The following is an 18916-nucleotide window of genomic DNA, read 5'->3' as shown; positions in this document are numbered from 1 at the left end:
ACTGAGAAAATATTTGAAGAGATTATAGTTGAAAACTTCCCTAATATGGGAAAGGAAATAGTTAATCAAGTCCAGGAGGCACAGAGAGTCCCATACAGAATAAATCCAAGGAGAAATACTCCAAGACACATATTAATCAAACTGTCAAAAATTAAACACAAAGAAATCATATTAAAAGCAGCAAGGCAAAAACAACAAATAACACACAAGGGAATCCCCATCAGGATAACAGCTGATCTCTCAGCAGAAACTCTGCAAGCCAGAAGGGAGTGGCAGGACATAATTAAAGTGATGAAGGAGAAAAACCTGCAACCAAGATTACTCTACCCAGCAAGGATCTCATTCAGATTTGATGGAGAAATTAAAACCTTTACAGACAAGCAAAAGCTTAGAGAGTTCAGCACCACCAAACCAGCTTTACAACAAATGCTAAAGGAACTTCTCTAGGCAAGAAACACAACAGAAGTAAAAGACCTACAATAACGAACCCAAAACAATTAAGAAAATGGGAATAGGAACATACATATCGATAATTACCTTAAATGTAAATGGACTAAATGCTCCCACCAAAAGACACAGATTGGCTGAATGGATACAAAAACAAGACCCATATATATGCTGTCTACAAGAGACCCACTTCAGACCTAGAGACACATACAGACTGAAAGTAAGGGGATGGAAAAAGATATTCCATGCAAATGGAAACCAAAAGAAAGCTGGAGTAGCAATTCTCATATCAGACAAAATAGACTTTAAAATAAAGACTACTAGAAGAGACAAAGAAGGACACTACCTAATGATCAAGGGATCGATCCAAGAAGAAGATATAACAATTGTAAATATTTATGCACCCAACATAGGAGCACCTCAATACATAAGGCAAATACTAACAGCCATAAAAGGAGAAATCGACAGTAACACACTCATAGTAGGGGACTTTAACACCCCACTTTCACCAATGGACAGATCATCCAAAATGAAAATAAATAAGGAAACACAAGCTTTAAATGATACATTAAACAAGATGGACTTAATTGATATTTATAGGACATTCCATCCAAAAACAACAGAATACACATTTTTCTCAAGTGCTCATGGAACATTCTCCAGGATAGATCATATCTTGGGTCACAAATCAAGCCTTGGTAAATTTAAGAAAATTGAAATTGTATCAAGTATCTTTTCTGACCACAATGCTATGAGACTAGATATCAATTACAGGAAAAGATCTGTAAAAAATACAAACACATGGAGGCTAAACAATACACTACTTAATAACGAAGTGATCACTGAAGAAATCAAAGAAGAAATTAAAAAATACCTAGAAACAAATGACAATGGAGACACGACGACCCAAAACCTATGGGATGCAGCAAAAGCAGTTCTAAGAGGGAAGTTTATAGCAATACAATCCCACCTTAAGAAACAGGAAACATCTCGAATAAACAACCTAACCTTGCACCTAAAGCAATTAGAGAAAGAAGAACAAAAACATCCCAAAGTTAGCAGAAGGAAAGAAATCATAAAAATCAGATCAGAAATAAATGAAAAAGAAATGAAGGAAACGATAGCAAAGATCAATAAAACTAAAAGCTGGTCATTTGAGAAGATAAACAAAATTGATAAACCATTAGCCAGACTCATCAAGAAAAAAAGGGAGAAGACTCAAATCAATAGAATTAGAAATGAAAAAGGAGAAGTAACAACTGACACTGCAGAAATACAAAAGATCATGAGAGATTACTATAAGCAACTCTATGCCAATAAAATGGACAACCTGGAAGAAATGGACAAATTCTTAGAAATGCACAACCTGCCGAGACTGAACCAGGAAGAAATAGAAAATATGAACAGACCAATCACAAGCACTGAAATTGAAACTGTGATAAAAAATCTTCCAACAAACAAAAGCCCAGGACCAGATGGCTCCACAGGCGAATTCTATCAAGCATTTAGAGAAGAGCTAACACCTATCCTTCTCAAACTCTTCCAAAATATAGCAGAGGGAGGAACACTCCCAAACTCATTCTACGAGGCCACCATCACCTTGATACCAAAACCAGACAAGGATGTCACAAAGAAAGAAAACTACAGGCCAATATCACTGATGAACATAGATGCAAAAATCCTCAACAAAATACTAGCAAACAGAATCCAACAGCACATTAAAAGGATCATACACCATGATCAAGTGGGGTTTATTTCAGGAATGCAAGGATTCTTCAATATACGCAAATCAATCAACGTGATACACCATATTAACAAATTGAAGGAGAAAAACCATATGATCATCTCAATAGATGCAGAGAAAGCTTTCGACAAAATTCAACACCCATTTATGATAAAAACCCTGCAGAAAGTAGGCATAGAGGGAACTTTCCTCAACATAATAAAGGCCATATATGACAAACCCACAGCCAGCATCGTCCTCAATGGTGAAAAACTGAAACCATTTCCACTAAGATCAGGAACAAGACAAGGTTGCCCACTCTCACCACTCTTATTCAACCTAGTTTTGGAAGTTTTAGCCACAGCAATCAGAGAAGAAAAGGAAATAAAAGGAATCCAAATCGGAAAAGAAGAAGTAAAGCTGTCACTGTTTGCAGATGACATGATACTATACATAGAGAATCCTAAAGATGCTACCAGAAAACTACTAGAGTTAATCAATGAATTTGGTCAAGTTGCAGGATACAAAATTAATGCACAGAAATCTCTGGCATTCCTATATACTACTGATGAAAAATCTGAAAGTGAAATCAAGGAAACACTCCCATTTACCATTGCAACAAAAAGAATAAAATATCTAGGAATAAACCTACCTAAGGAGACAAAAGACCTGTATGCAGAAAATTATAAGACACTGATGAAAGAAATTAAAGATGATACAAATAGATGGAGAGATGTACCATGTTCTTGGATTGGAAGAATCAACATTGTGAAAATGACTCTACTACCCAAAGCAATCTACAGATTCAATGCAATCCCTATCATACTACCACTAGCATTTTTCACAGAACTAGAACAAAAAATTTCACAATTTGTATGGAAACAGAAAAGACCCCGCATAGCCAAAGCAATCTTGAGAACGAAAAATGGAGCTGGAGGAATCAGGCTCCCTGACTTCAGACTATACTACAAAGCTACAGTAATCAAGACAGTATGGTACTGGCACAAAAACAGAAAGATAGATCAATGGAACAGGATAGAAAGCCCAGAGATAAACCCCCACACATATGGTCACCTTATCTTTGATAAAGGAGGCAGGAATGTACAGTGGAGAAAGGACAGTCTCTTCAATAAGTGGTGCTGGGAAAACTGGATAGGGACATGTAAAAGTATGAGATTAGATCACTCCCTAACACCACACACAAAAATAAGCTCAACATGGATTAAAGACCTAAATGTAAGGCCAGACACTATCAAACTCTTAGAGGAAAACATAGGCAGAACACTCTACGACATAAATCACAGCAAGATCCTTTTTGACCCACCTCCTAGAGAAATGGAAATAAAGACAAAAATAAACACATGGGACCTAATGAAACTTAAAAGCTTTTGCACAGCAAAGGAAACCATAAACAAGACCAAAAGACAACCCTCAGAATGGGAGAAAATATTTGCAAATGAAGCAACTGACAAAGGATTAATCTCCAAAATTTATAAGCAGCTCATGCAGCTCAATAACAAAAAAACAAACAACCCAATCCAAAAATGGGCAGAAGACCTAAATAGACATTTCTCCACAGAAGATATACAGACTGCCAACAAACACATGAAAGGATGCTCAACATCTTTACTCATTAGAGAAATGCAAATCAAAACTACAATGAGATATCATCTCACACCAGTCAGAATGGCCATCATCAAAAAATCTAGAAACAATAAATGCTGGAGAGGGTGTGGAAAAAAGGGAACACTCTTGCACTGCTGGTGGGAATGTGAATTGGTACAGCCACTATGGAGAACGGTATGGAGGTTCCTTAAAAAACTACAAATAGAACTACCATATGACCCAGCAATCCCACTACTGGGCATATACCCTGAGAAAACCATAATTCAAAAAGAGTCATGTACCAAAATGTTCATAGCAGCTCTATTTACAATAGCCCGGAGATGGAAACAACCTAAGTGTCCATCATCGGATGAATGGATAAAGAAGATGTGGCACATATATACAATGGAATATTACTCAGCCATAAAAAGAAATGAAATTGAGCTATTTGTAGTGAGGTGGATAGACCTAGAGTCTGTCATACAGAGTGAAGTAAGTCAGAAAGAGAAAGACAAATACTGTATGCTGACACATATATATGGAATTTAAGAAAAAAAAATGTCATGAAGAACATAGGGGTAAGACAGGAATAAAGACACAGACCTACTAGAGAATGGACTTGAGGATATGGGGAGGGGGAAGGGTAAGCTGTGACAAAGTGAAAGAGTGGCATGGACATATATACACTACCAAACGTAAGGTAGATAGCTAGTGGGAAGCAGCCGCATAGCACAGGGAGATCAGCTCGCTGCTTTGTGACTGCCTGGAGGGGTGGGATAGGGAGGTTGGGAGGGAGATGCAAAAGGGAGGGGATATGGAAACATATGTATATGTATAACTGATTAAATTTGTTATAAAGCAACAAAAAAAAATAACCATTCATGGTGAAAAATAAAAATTTCTTATTAAAAAAAAAAAAAAAAAAGTCTAGGACTGAGAACCAGCCATATTCTCCCAGAATAGTTGTGAGCAGAGTGTATGCATTAGGCAGCACAGGGTGTAAGTCTTGGACTACTTCATTAATAGCCCTCAAATCTTGGACAAAACGATACTCTGCTGAGTTTGGCTTTTTGACCGGGACGATAAGTGTGTTATATGGGGACCTGCAAGGTCTAATCAGTCCTATTTTCAAAACCTTCTCCAGGATTTGCTGAATTCCCTTTTGAGCCTTTTGTTTCAGAGGATATTATTTTAGATTAGGTGTTTTGGTCCTTCCCTGGAGTGCCGTCAGCCCACACTTCCAGCCTTACCTCTTCGTAGACCTCTGTGGGAAAGAGCTCTGTCTACTTCTCTGGGGTTTCCATGAGTACCATTTGTGGGCTTACAGTGTGCTCCAGTGGGACCCTGATGTCAAGCTGTTCTGGCGAAAAGGTTACTTGAGTGTTTAATTTACAAAGGAGCTCTTGTCGCAGAAGGGGGATTGGACACTCTGGCATATATAAGAAGCTATGTCCCCTAGTTGGCATTCTAGAGCTTATAGAAACAAATGGTTCTCTACTTCTCCAGAAACTCCCATGACCAAGATAGACTGAGATGTTTTCTGTGCCACCTTGGTGTTTACCACAGAATATGTGACACTCATATCTATTAGAAAGTCAATCAACTTGTTCCTCACTGTCAATGTTACCCAGGGGTCTTGTGGGGAAATTAGAATCAGACGCCTCAGGTCCAAGGGCCTCTTCATTCATTATCAGATTGCTCCTCTCTTTGTACCATATGAGAGGCTCCTGTCTATTATTCTTTCGTCTAGGGCATTCTCTTTTCCAATGCCCTTCCTCCTTGCAGTAAGCACATTGCTCCTTCCCCAATGGTGGCTTACCTTCCTTTAGGTTACTCACCTTCCGGGAATTCAATGCTGCTGCCAGAAAAGGTGCCTTCCATTTTGCATCTTCTTGCATTTGTCATTGTTCCCTGTTGTTGAATACTTTAAAAGCAACATCTACTAATTGAGAAGGGTTCATTCCAAATACACCATCTAATGTCTGTAATTTTTTCCTTATATCTGGGGTGCTTTGCCTAGTGAAAGTCATACATTCTCAGGGGTCTCAGGGTCTGCATCCATGTAGCGCTTATAAGCTTGATAAATCCTTTCCAGGAACTCTGATAGATCCTCATTTGGCTTTTGTTTTATCTCCTGAATCTTGTTTAAGCTCTTTTGTCTAGATAACCCCTTTTGAAGACCCACTAAGACACATCCGCTGTAGTGTTCTAGAAGTGGCATGCCCCCATTATTAGGATCCCAGTTAGGCTCAGCAATAGGGACTGCCAAATTTGTTTCTGGAGTTCCATTTGGATCTACTAAATGGAGCTGGTGCACTTCCTCTCTACCATCCTCCTTTCATCCTCAGTAATCATTATATTCATAACAGTGTGAATGTCCGCCCAAGTGGGATGGTGAGTGGCAAATATTGAGGTGAAAATTTCAGTCATATGGAGTGGGTCCTCTCAGTAAGCAGGGTTATGGTTTTTCCAGTTAAGCAAATCCTAAGTCGAGAATGGATTCTGCATCCTTAGGAGCCCAGCTGGCTGGCCATTTGCATTACGGACTCCTACAGGATATCAGCACAAGGGAAATTGCCCTGCTGTGGAAGTTGCTCTCAGTCCAAATTGGGTGCCTGTCGGGTCTTAGATGGTGATACTAAACCAGGTCCCTCTGCCACCGGGGTTACCATAGAAACTTCTATTCGATCCCCATGAGTGGGGGAAACAAGAGTTAGTGAAAGGGGTGAATATGTTGGTGGCATGGGGTGGGGCAGTTGGAACAACTGCCAGTGCATGCAGCCTGCTCGGCCAGTGGGGGAGCTGGATGGGCCAGAGGCGGTGTTTAAGCTCTGGAATAATATGTCCCCACTCTCATTTTCTCCCCCTTCCCCTTGTAGAACAGGTTCTCCCTTGGGTTTCCTTTCAGACCGCTGTACCATAAGGTGGCAGTCCTCTGACTCCTTCCTCCTGATTCAATAGCATAAATGCTTCTACATATGGAATCTCACCTCTTTTCCCTGCTCTTTTGCAAAACACTTCTAACTGCCAGATCGTATGATAATTGAGCGAACCATTCAGGGGTCCATCGTTCTTCTGATCCTAACATATATTGGGTCCACACCCTATTACAATAGTATATCATGTCTTTCTTAGTCATAGGCTCATAGCTATGTTTTGCCCATTTATCTAATATATGCCCCAAAGGGCTATCCTTCAGGAGACATGGAGTATTTCCCTTTTTGATAAGTTTGATAACACCAAAACATGAAAGACGCAGACAAATTCCAACACAAAAAGCACAAACAAATTCTAGCATCAATGCACACAAAACCAAAAGAAAACCAAGATCAAAACCAACGAACTAGCTCCCAATGAACCAGTTCCCAAAATCAGGTAGAGTCCAACGACAATTCCCCTCTCCAACAGGGTACCCCGACCAAATTGGCTTGTCCCATAAAGGAAAAGCCCAAATTGAGGGGGGGGGGAATATGTTTCCAGTGTGCACGCCAGAGCGACTTACCGTCCAAAATCAAACTGAGTCCGTTGACCCCTAGAAGTTTGTTGGTTCCTTGCTTCAACTGCCAAGCGCTGGGGTAGCTGGTGTCGCTTCAGGGTACTTTGAAGGGAAGATCCTCAGGACAAATGGACCTGGCAGCTGCTAGGGTCTTGCCCCAATATTCCTTGACTGGGGCCAGTTAGCCATGAGCCACAAGGCTCCTGGCTGGCTAAGCCAAATTTGTTACCGAGTCCAAGCTTGCTCTGCTTGCCGCATGACAGGCCAGTAAATCAGAGACGAGGTGTTGAGGCAAAGAAGACGACTTTATTCAGAAAGCCAGCAGTCTGAGAGATGGCGGGCTACGGTCCCCCAAAATCATCTTATCAGGGTCTGGATGCCAGTTTCTTTTACAGAATCAGAGAGGGAGAGGCAGTGGGGAAGTAAAGTAAAAAGGGCCATCAGCCTTGCAAAACATCTCCTGGAAGGACCAGCCTCAGTGAGGGGATGTGTTCATTTCTTCTTTCTGGCAGCCATTCACAGGTGGGCAGGGTCAGATTGTCTCCCTGTGAGCTGAACAGAGGCACTTCAGTTTAACATTCTACCAGAGGCAGCAGAGTTCCCTGAGGCACGCCATTATGTATGATTATAATAACAAAAGCAACGAAAAGCAAAGGTTAAAGTCAAAGAAACAGATCCAACATGGAGTCCAATTTAGCTCTTCCCTGTTACAATACCAAAAAAAGAGAAGTTATTTACAGCATGTAAATTGTAGCTGTAATTGAAAAGATACGTATAATTTGTGATCACTTTTAAAGACAAGTATTATATAAACCGGTATTGGCTCCTTCTAGTAAGTGTAGAATATTAGCTTGTAAAACATTTTTTTGAGATGCGATGGTGGCGGCGGCGGCAGCAGCAGCAGCGGGGTCTGCGGGCCGTCGGGGCTCCAGGCCGGGGCGGCGGCACCATCTTGTGCCTGGGGCTGGTGGGGAGGCCGGGGAGGGGTCCCCGGGGGACGCAGGGGACTACAGGAACGGCTTGGAGTCTGAGGAACTGGAACCTGAGGAGCTGCTGCTGGAGCCCGAGCCTGAAGAGGAGCCGCCCGGCCCGGTGCCCCCAACCCGCCCCGGGACCTCCGGGCCCTGGGCCTGGCTCGAGAGCCCCCGGCAGCCAGGAAGAGGAGGAGGAACCGGGACTGGTCGAGGGTGACCCGGGGGACGGCGCCATTGAGGACCTGGAGCTGGAAGCGATCAAAGCTCAAGTCAGGGAGAGGGAGGAAGAAGCTGAGAAGCTAAAGGAGCTACAGAACGAGGTAGAGAAGAAGATGAATATGAGTCCAGCTCCAGGCAATGCTGGCTCAGTGATCATGTCCATTGAGGAGAAGATGGAGGTTGATGCCCGTTCCATCTATGTTGGCAATGTGGACTATGGTGCAACAGCAGAAGAGCTGGAAGCACACTTTAATGGCTGTGGTTCAGTCAACTGTGTTACTATACTGTGTGACTAATTTAGTGGCCATCCCAAAGGGTTTGCATATATAGAGTTCTCAGACAAAGAGTCAGTGAGGACTTCCTTGGCCTTAGATGAGTCCCTATTTAGAGGAAGACAAATCAAGGTGATCCCAAAACGAACCAACAGACCAGGCATCAGCACAATAGACCGGAGGTTTCCCCTCGAGCCTGATACTGTGCCCGGACCACCAACTACAACAGTTCCCGCTCTGGATTCTACAGTGGTTTTAATAACAGGCCTCGGGGTCGTGTCTACAGGGGCTGGGCTAGAGCGACATCATGGTATTCCCCTCACTAAAAAAAGTGTGTATTAGGAGGAGAGAGAGGAAAAAAAGAGGAAAGGAGAAAAAAAAAGAATTAAAAAAAAGAAAAAACAGAAGATGACCTTGATGGAAAACAATATTAAGAAAAAAAAGATATACTGTGGAAGGGGGGAGAATCCCATAACTAACTGCTGAGAAGGGACCTGCTTTGGGGAGTAAGGGAAGGCCCAGGGAGTGGGGCAGGGGGCTGCTCATTCACTCTGGGGATTCGCCATGGACACGTCTCAACCACGCAATCTGCTCCCCCTGTTTCCCTGTCCCCCTTTGCCCCCTTGCGGGCTGCTCAAGGGTAGGGGGCATGGGTGGTAGGAGGGGTTTTTTTACCCAGGGCTCTGCAAGGACACCAAACTGTTCTGCTTGTTACCTTCCCTCCATCTTCTCCCTAGCTTTCACAGTCCCCTCCTGCCTGTTCCTGTCCTTCCAGGTCTACCACCCACCCCACCCCTCTTTTCTGGCTCCCTGCCCCTCCAGATTGCCTGGTGATCTATTTTGTTTCCTTTTGTGTTTCTTTTTCTGTTTTGAGTGTCTTTCTTTGCAGGTTTCTGTAGCCGGAAGATCTCTGATCTGCTCCCAGCGGCTCCAGTGTAAATTCCCCTTTCCCCTGGGGAAATGCACTACCTTGTTTTGGGAGGTTTTGGGGTGTTTTTTGTTTTTCAGTCTTTTGTTTTGTTTTGTTTCCTTTACCTTTTTTTCCCTTTTCTTTGGAGGGAATGGGAGGAAGTGGGGACAGGGAGGTGGGAGGTGGATTTTGTTGATTTTTTTTAGCTCATTTCCAGGGGGTGGGAGTTTTTTTTTTAAATATGTGTCATGAATAAAGTTGTTTTTGAAAATAAAAAATAATAATAATTTAAAAAAAATTTTTAAAATCTGTGTAAGAGGAAAACACAAACTCAGGAAAAGTCATCTTGAAAGGAGATGACTATTGCCCTTGATGAACAGCTAGAAACCGGGTCTGCCGTGAGTGGTGGGCAGATCGAAGAGGAGAGGGGCTTGCACACTCACCCTTCTGCCTGGAAATGAACCTCAAGTTGTCCTTTCCGGAAGATGTGAACAAGATGTGTTTCTCATGGTGCTAGCAGAGCAGGTCAACATAGCCTGTGAGCGGGACAAATGGCAGTTAAAGAATGCCTCACTTTGGGAGGTGGACTACAAAAGACACAAAGCTTCATGAAAAGCTTGAGCTTGAAGTGTCCTACAGATTCAAGGAGCAAACACTTCACGCAGCTTGTGCAGTCACCTTGGGAGGAGCTGCCAGAAGCCCTCCCCAAGGGAATTATCCACAACCCAGGTCCTGCGTCATCAGCATCTGAGATCTTTTCTCACTGGGGTCTGGAAATGGCATCCTGTATGTGATTTATAATAAGAAATATGTATTTAATCTTTGTCTCAGTTTCTGGCACAGAGTTCCTAAAACCCTTGGAATTTCCTATGTGATAAGAGGGATAAAGCTGTCTTTTTTATGTTAATGAGTGACTTTTGGATGCACCTAAGGGTAGGGGCTGGTTGCCAGGAGAACCAACCATGTGATCCATGTGATTAGAGAGTTGGAATTTTCAGTCCCACCTCCTGACCTCCAGGGAGGGGAGACAGGCTACATTTTGAATCAATCAGGAATGGCCAATGATTTAATCAATCATACCTTTGTAATGAAGTCTCCGTAAAAACCCAAAAGGACAGAGTTGAAGAGCTTCTGGGTTGGTGAACATATGGAGGTTTGGGGAGGGTGGTGCACCCAGAGAGGGCACGGAAACTCCACACTCTTTCCCTGTACCTTGCCCTATACATTTCCTCCACCTGGCTGTTCTTGAGTTACATACTTTTATAATAAACTGATAATCTAGTAAGTATTATGCTTCTCTGAGTTTTGTGAGCCACTCTAGCAAATCAGTCAAACCCAAGGTGGGGCTCATTGGAACCTCCAATCTACAGCCAGTCGGTTAAAAGCTCAGGTGATGACCTGGACTTGCGATTGGCATTTGAAATGTGTGTCAGGGGCAAGGGATGGCAGTCTTGTAGGAATTTGATGCTATCTCTTGGTAGATAGTGTCAGATTTGAGTTAAATTGTAAGACCTCCAGCTGGTGTCAGAGAATTACTTGGTGGTGTAGGGAAACCCCCTTCTCCCATATTAGAGTACAGAACTCATACGTTGCAACCTTAGAAAGGCTCAGAAACCATAGGAAGAACTATGAGTATGAATAAGAAGAAGGTTAGTGCAGAACAAGGAAGAAAAATGTGAATCTAAGGCAGTAGGTAGCATTTGGGTCACAGTTTTATAGTGAGTACAGCACTCGACTGTTTCTTAGCATGTTCAAAGCACTGAAGGTGGTCTGTATTTTAGACTTCGATTTTAATTGTTTATAAGTGGGATTCAATAAAATTTTAAATAATGTTTAATTGGGGAAAATTGTCAATACTCAGGTGCTATGTGTTAGATATATAAGAAGTGTATTAATATTTAGAGATGGTTATTTTTTCATGTTTAATAGATTCATGAGCCAGATAAATTGGGCATCAACAATGTACAGACAGTAACATGTGAGCCCAACAGCATGCACATAGCTGGCTCCCAGACTTACACCCAGGAAATGCTCACAATCCCAGAGTTATCTGAAGGCAGAGGGATGGCCATGGAGATGCTTTGGGTTTGCTGTCTTAAAATGCTGGAAATCCCCCATTTCTCTGACATAGGGGCCAGAAAGATCCAGAGGATGACAACATCATTTCCAAGCCACCCCACTCCAGGATAGACCCCCCCCCCACTTTCCCTGCACCCACAAAGACCCAGAAGAAGTGAGTAGTGGGAAGAAAGATCAGCACAGGTGCCTTGCTGGGCATACCTGTGTGATTCTGCAAAGGCAAACCTTCAAGGGGTGACACAGAGCTGCAATTTGGGAGGGCAGGGATGGCCTGACACCATCCCATGGGCCATGCACCTCTAGGACTTCCCTTCCCCACCCTGGAGACTGCAAAAAGGAGACCCAGATGGGAGCCCATGGTCTGCATCATGGCCCACTGTAGGTAGAGTTTTTATATGTGTTCTTATCAGCTTAAGATAGGTTGTTATAAGATGTTTTCTGTACGCCTCCTGGTAACCAGAAAGAATAAACCTGTAGTAGATAACACAAAGGTTAAAGAGAAAGAAATCCAAGCATAACACTGCCAAAAAAAAAAATCATCAAATCACAAAGGAAGACAGTAAGAGAGGAAGAAAAGAATGAAAGAATGAGGGCTTCCCTGGTGGTGCAGTGGTTGAGAGTCTGCCTGTCAATGCAGGGGACACGGGTTCGTGCCCGGTCCGGGAGGATCCCACGTGCTGTGGAGCGGCTGGGCCCATGAGCCATGGCCACTGGGCTTGCGCATCCGGAGCCTGTGCTCCACAACGGGAGAGGCCACAACAGTGAGAGGCCCATGTACCACAAAAAAAAAAAAAAAAAAAGAATGAAAGAACTACAAAAAAGCTAGAAAATAATGAAAAAGTGGCAATAGTTAGTCCTTACCTATCAATAATTACTTTAAATATAATATTTTATAAGAACTATAAATGGACTATAACCTTTAAAATTGTGAATCACTATATTGTACACCTGTAACTTATATAATATTGTACAACTATACTTTAAATATATGTTTATATATATATATTTTTTTATATATATATATAATATATATATATATAATTCTCCAATCAGAAAAACAATGAGTGGCTGAATAATTAAAAAATAAGACCCAACTATATGCTCTTACAAGAGACTAACTTCAGCTTTAAAGACACACATATGCTGAAAGTGAAGGGATGGAAAAAGGTATTCTAGGCAATAGAAACCAAAAAAGAACAGGGATAGCTATACTTACTTATAGCAGACAAAACAGACTTTAAGACAAAGACTGTAACAAAAGACAAAGAAGGTCATTATACAGTGACAAAGGGGTGAATTCATTAAGAGGATATAACAATTGGAAGTATACATTAACCCAACATCAGAGCACCAAAATATATAAAGCAAATATTGACAGATCTGAAAGGAGAAGTAGACAGCAATACAATAATAGTAGGGGACTCCAATACCCCATTGCAACAATGGGTAAAACACCCAGACAGAAAATCATTAACAAAACATTGGACTTGAACTACACTTTAGATCAAATCTACCTAACAGACAAATACAAAACATTCCATCCAACAGCAGCAAAGTACACATTCTTAAATGCACATGAAATATTCTCCAGGGTAGATCATATGTTAGGTCACAAAACAAGTCATAACAAATTTAAAAGATCGAAATTATAGTATTTTTTATAACCACAATAGTAAGAAACTAGACATCAGTAAGATAAGGAAACCTGGAAAATTCACAGATATGTGAAAATTCAACAACACATGCCTGAGCAACCACTGGTCAAAGAAGAAATCAAAAGAGAAATAAGACTTCCGGGTAAGATGGCGGAAGAGTAAGACACGGAGATCACCTTCCTCCCCACGGATACACCAGAAATACAGCTACACGTGGAACAACTCCTACAGAACACCTACTGAATGCTGGCAGAAGACCCCAGACCTCCCAAAAGGCAAGAAACTCCCCACATACCTGGGTAGGGCAAAGCGGAGAGATCCCCACACAGAGGATCAGTGCCGAGCGGCACTCACCAGCCCGAGAGGCTTGTCTGCTCGCCCGCCGGGGCGCGCAGCGCTGGAAGCTGAGGCTCGGGCTTCGGTCAGAGCGCAGGGAGAGGACTGGGGCTGGCGGCGAGAACTCAGCCTGAAGGGGGCTAATGTGCCACAGCTAGCCGGGAGGGAGTCCGGGAAAACTCTGGAACTGCCGAAGAGGCAAGAGACTTTTTCTTCCCTCTTGGTTTCCTGGTGCGTGAGGAGAGGGGATTAAGAGCGCTGCTTAAAGGGGCTCCACAGATGGGCGCGAGTCGCGACTGAAAGCGCGGAGCCCAGTGACAGGCGTGGGACGCTGGGGCTGCTGCTGCCGCCGCCAAGAAGCCTGTGTGCGAGCGCAGGTCACTGCCCACACCGCCCTTCCGGGAGCCCGTGCAGCCCGCCACTGCCGGGGTCCCGGGATCCAGGGGCGGCTTCCCTGGGAGAACGCACGGCGCGCCTCGGGCTGGTGCAACGTCACGCCGACCTCTGCCGCTGCAGGCTCGCCCCGCGCTCCGTGCCCCTCCCTCCCGCCTGGCCTGAGTGAGCCAGAGTCCCCGAAGAGGCTGCTCCTTTAACCCTGTCCTGTCTGAGCGAAGAACAGACGCCCTCCGGCGACCTACACGCAGAGGCGGGGCCAAATCCAAAGCTGAGACCTAGGAGCTGTGAGAACAAAGAAGAGAAAGGGAAACCTCTCCCAGCAGCCTCAGAAGCAGCGGATTAAAGCTCCACAATCAACTTGATGTACCCTGCATCTGTGGAATACATGAATAGACAACACATCATCCCAAATTGAGGAGCCCGGAGTCAGTGCTGTGCCTCTGACGTGGGAGAGCCAACTTCAGGACACTGGTCCACAAGAGACCTCCCAGCTCCACATAATATCAAACGGCAAAAATCTTCCAGAGATCTCCATCTCAACAGCAGCACCCAGCTTCACTCAACGACCAGCAAGCTACAGTGCTGGACACCCTAAGCCAAACAACTAGCAAGACAGGAACACAACGCCACCCATTAGCAGAGAGGTGGCCTAAAATCATAAAAAGTCCACAGACACCCCAAAACACACCACCAGACGTGGACCTGCCCACCAGAAAGACAAGATCCAGCCTCATCCACCAGAACACAGGCACTAGTCCCCTCCACCAGGAAGCCTACACAACACACTAAACCAACCTTAGCCACTGGGGACAGACACCAAAAACAACAGGAACTACGAACCTGCAGCCTGCAAAAAGGAGACCCCAAACACAGTAACATAAGCAAAATGAGAAGACAGAAAAACACACAGCAGGAGAAGGAGCAAGATAAAAACCCACCAGACCTAACAAATGAAGAGGTAATAGGCAGTCTACCTGAAAAAGAATTCAGAATAATGATGGTAAAGATGATCCAAGATTCTATTTCCCAGATCCAAAATCTTGGAAATAGAATAGACAAAATGCAAGAAACAGTTAACAAGGACCTAGAAGAACTAAAGATGAATCAAGCATCGATTAAAAACACAATACATGAAATAAAAAATACTCTAGATGGGATCAATAGCAGAATAACTGAGGCAGAAGAACGGATAAGTGAGGTGGAAGATAAAATAGTGGAAATAACTGCTGCAGAGCAAAATAAAGAAAAAAGAATGAAAAGAACAGAGGACAGTCTCAGAGACCTCTGGGACAACATTAAACGCACCAACATTCGAATTATAGGGGTTCCAGAAGAAGAAGAGAAAAAGAAAGGGACTGAGAAAATATTTGAAGAGATTATAGTTGAAAACTTCCCTAATATGGGAAAGGAAATAGTTAATCAAGTCCAGGAGGCACAGAGAGTCCCATACAGAATAAATCCAAGGAGAAATACGCCAAGACACATATTAATCAAACTGTCAAAAATTAAACACAAAGAAATCATATTAAAAGCAGCAAGGCAAAAACAACAAATAACACACAAGGGAATCCCCATCAGGATAACAGCTGATCTCTCAGCAGAAACTCTGCAAGCCAGAAGGGAGTGGCAGGACATAATTAAAGTGATGAAGGAGAAAAACCTGCAACCAAGATTACTCTACCCAGCAAGGATCTCATTCAGATTTGATGGAGAAATTAAAACCTTTACAGACAAGCAAAAGCTGAGAGAGTTCAGCACCACCAAACCAGCTTTACAACAAATGCTAAAGGAACTTCTCTAGGCAAGAAACACAACAGAAGTAAAAGACCTACAATAACGAACGCAAAACAATTAAGAAAATGGGAATAGGAACATACATATCAATAATTACCTTAAATGTAAATGGACTAAATGCTCCCACCAAAAGACACAGAGTGGCTGAATGGATACAAAAACAAGACCCATATATATGCTGTCTACAAGAGACCCACTTCAGACCTAGAGACACATACAGACTGAAAGTAAGGGGATGGAAAAAGATATTCCATGCAAATGGAAACCAAAAGAAAGCTGGAGTAGCAATTCTCATATCAGACAAAATAGACTTTAAAATAAAGACTACTAGAAGAGACAAAGAAGGACACTACCTAATGATCAAGGGATCGATCCAAGAAGAAGATATAACAATTGTAAATATTTATGCACCCAACATAGGAGCACCTCAATACATAAGGCAAATACTAACAGCCATAAAAGGAGAAATCGACAGTAACACACTCATAGTAGGGGACTTTAACACCCCACTTTCACCAATGGACAGATCATCCAAAATGAAAATAAATAAGGAAACACAAGCTTTAAATGATACATTAAACAAGATGGACTTAATTGATATTTATAGGACATTCCATCCAAAAACAACAGAATACACATTTTTCTCAAGTGCTCATGGAACATTCTCCAGGATAGATCATATCTTGGGTCACAAATCAAGCCTTGGTAAATTTAAGAAAATTGAAATTGTATCAAGTATCTTTTCCGACCACAATGCTATGAGACTAGATATCAATTACAGGAAAAGATCTGTAAAAAATACAAACACATGGAGGCTAAACAATACACTACTCAATAACGAAGTGATCACTGAAGAAATCAAAGAGGAAATTAAAAAATACCTAGAAACAAATGACAATGGAGACACGACGACCCAAAACCTATGGGATGCAGCAAAAGCAGTTCTAAGAGGGAAGTTTATAGCAATACAATCCCACCTTAAGAAACAGGAAACATCTCGAATAAACAACCTAACCTTGCACCTAAAGCAATTAGAGAAAGAAGAACAAAAACATCCCAAAGTTAGCAGAAGGAAAGAAATCATAAAAATCAGATCAGAAATAAATGAAAAAGAAATGAAGGAAACGATAGCAAAGATCAATAAAACTAAAAGCTGGTTCTTTGAGAAGATAAACAAAATTGATAAACCATTAGCCAGACTCATCCAGAAAAAAAGGGAGAAGACTCAAATCAATAGAATTAGAAATGAAAAAGGAGAAGTAACAACTGACACTGCAGAAATACAAAAGATCATGAGAGATTACTATAAGCAACTCTATGCCAATAAAATGGACAACCTGGAAGAAATGGACAAATTCTTAGAAATGCACAACCTGCCAAGACTGAATCAGGAAGAAATAGAAAATATGAACAGACCAATCACAAGCACTGAAATTGAAACTGTGATAAAAAATCTTCCAACAAACAAAAGCCCAGGACCAGATGGCTCCACAGGCGAATTCTATCAAACATTTAGAGAAGAGCTAACACCTATCCTTCTGAAACTCTTCCAAAATATAGCAGAGGGAGGAACACTCCCAAACTCATTCTACGAGGCCACCATCACCTTGATACCAAAACCAGACAAGGATGTCACAAAGAAAGAAAACTACAGGCCAATATCACTGATGAACATAGATGCAAAAATCCTCAACAAAATACTAGCAAACAGAATCCAACAGCACATTAAAAGGATCATACACCATGATCAAGTGGGGTTTATTCCAGGAATGCAAGGATTCTTCAATATACGCAAATCAATCAACGTGATACACCATATTAACAAATTGAAGGAGAAAAACCATATGATCATCTCAATAGATGCAGAGAAAGCTTTCGACAAAATTCAACACCCATTTATGATAAAAACCCTGCAGAAAGTAGGCATAGAGGGAACTTTCCTCAACATAATAAAGGCCATATATGACAAACCCACAGCCAGCATCGTCCTCAATGGTGAAAAACTGAAACCATTTCCACTAAGATCAGGAACAAGACAAGGTTGCCCCCTTTCACCACTCTTATTCAACCTAGTTTTGGAAGTTTTAGCCACAGCAATCAGAGAAGAAAAGGAAATAAAAGGAATCCAAATCGGAAAAGAAGAAGTAAAGCTGTCACTGTTTGCAGATGACATGATACTATACATAGAGAATCCTAAAGATGCTACCAGAAAACTACTAGAGTTAATCAATGAATTTGGTCAAGTTGCAGGATACAAAATTAATGCACAGAAATCTCTGGCATTCCTATATACTACTGATGAAAAATCTGAAAGTGAAATCAAGGAAACACTCCCATTTACCATTGCAACAAAAAGAATAAAATATCTAGGAATAAACCTACCTAAGGAGACAAAAGACCTGTATGCAGAAAATTATAAGACACTGATGAAAGAAATTAAAGATGATACAAATAGATGGAGAGATGTACCATGTTCTTGGATTGGAAGAATCAACATTGTGAAAATGACTCTACTACCCAAAGCAATCCACAGGTTCAATACAATCCCTATCAAACTACCACTGGCATTTTTCACAGAACTAGAACAAAAAATTTCACAATTTGTATGGAAACACAAAAGACCCCGAATAGCCAAAGCAATCTTGAGAACGAAAAATGGAGCTGGAGGAATCAGGCTCCCTGACTTCAGACTATACTACAAAGCTACAGTAATCAAGACAGTATGGTACTGGCACAAAAACAGAAAGATAGATCAATGGAACAGGATAGAAAGCCCAGAGTTAAACCCACGGACATATGGTCACCTTATCTTTGATAAAGGAGGCAGGAATGTACAGTGGAGAAAGGACAGTCTCTTCAATAAGTGGTGCTGGGAAAACTGGATAGGGACATGTAAAAGTATGATATTAGATCACCCCCTAACACCATACACAAAAATAAGCTCAAAATGGATTAAAGACCTAAATGTAAGGCCAGACACTATCAAACTCTTGGAGGAAAACATAGGCAG

The 18916-nt window shown here is 42.1% G+C and overlaps 1 pseudogene across 1 annotated transcript; it reads left to right on the top strand.

Annotated features, from left to right (window-relative positions):
• Positions 1-8032: 8032 nt before the first annotated feature.
• LOC309803108 (polyadenylate-binding protein 2-like) lies at positions 8033-10198 on the top strand (annotated as a pseudogene). The gene has a single exon. The product of its transcript is annotated as a polyadenylate-binding protein 2-like (transcript).
• The last annotated feature ends 8718 nt before the right edge of the window (positions 10199-18916 follow it).

This window comes from Mesoplodon mirus, assembly GCF_964341445.2.
Source record: "Mesoplodon mirus genome assembly, chromosome: 4".
NCBI lineage: Eukaryota > Metazoa > Chordata > Mammalia > Artiodactyla > Ziphiidae > Mesoplodon > Mesoplodon mirus.
The sequence above is the reverse complement of the archived record's forward strand: the minus strand, read 5'-3'. Positions and strand labels throughout refer to the sequence as shown.